Raw genomic sequence first — 986 nt, 5'->3', positions numbered from 1 at the left:
TTAGGGAACAAAAATATTAAATGCATATTAAAAAGGGGGGAAAATACTGAAAAGCAAACAAAAATATAAGTAGAAAAGGAAATAAGAAAAGGGGGACAAAAAAGGATGAATTTTCTTCACCAATAGCAGGAATATACTAAATTAGGCAGAAAGTGTCATTCAATCAATTCTGGTAAGAGAAGCTGCATTGTGAGGTCCTTCCTGATATCCATTATTGTGCCCATGACAAGACATGACAAGTGCTGCTTTGTCTAGGCAGCCTGGTGCTGCCCTGCTGAGGCAGTCGGCCTCTGAGGAATGACGTGTACAAGGTCAGTTTTAGCAAATCTGCTTTTTATCCCTCTTGGTCAGGCTTTCAACAAGGCCTTATTTATACAGAGAGGTTTTTTTGTTGATCTCTTTTTCTACAACTCTTACGASTCCCCAACCCTGACAAATATCATGAGTGCTAGCCCTGATGAAAGCACTACTATGAATGCACTTCTGCTATTTTTACCTCAAACTTATCCACACTGGATGTGAAAAGAGTGATTAAAACACCTAGGAGAAGGCTCTCATAATGCTTCTATCACAGCAGCTACTGACAGATAGAGCTAAGACTYTTTCCTGTGAGGCTGGCACCCCAAAGCATTCACATTGCCTTCCATACCCCAGGCATTAAAATAGGCAGCTTTGAAATTAAAAACCTGACAGACAACATGGGAATAAAATCTTTCCCATTTCAGTTGTGATGTCAACAAACTTTTTTTTTTTCTCTGTATCTTCCACTAAATATTTGTTTAAGTAGAACAGTGGCCATCCTAAAGAATTTAGATTTTTGGTGCCAGAACTAGGAGCAAGTAAAACCATTAGTCTGCTTCAAAGTGAGGTCAGAGATTCTGGCTTTCTGTTAAAGACATAACCAGATTAGGGAAGAACAAGCTGAATGATTCTGAGTATTTTCTAAAGTGCTCCGTGTTTTAATGGTTTTTGAGAAAGGATAAAGG

The sequence above is a fragment of the Nothoprocta perdicaria genome, unplaced genomic scaffold (assembly GCF_003342845.1).
Source record: "Nothoprocta perdicaria isolate Ctin4 unplaced genomic scaffold, notPer1 scaffold_8, whole genome shotgun sequence".
Classification (NCBI taxonomy): Eukaryota; Metazoa; Chordata; class Aves; order Tinamiformes; family Tinamidae; genus Nothoprocta; species Nothoprocta perdicaria.
This window is presented reverse-complemented; position numbering follows the sequence as displayed.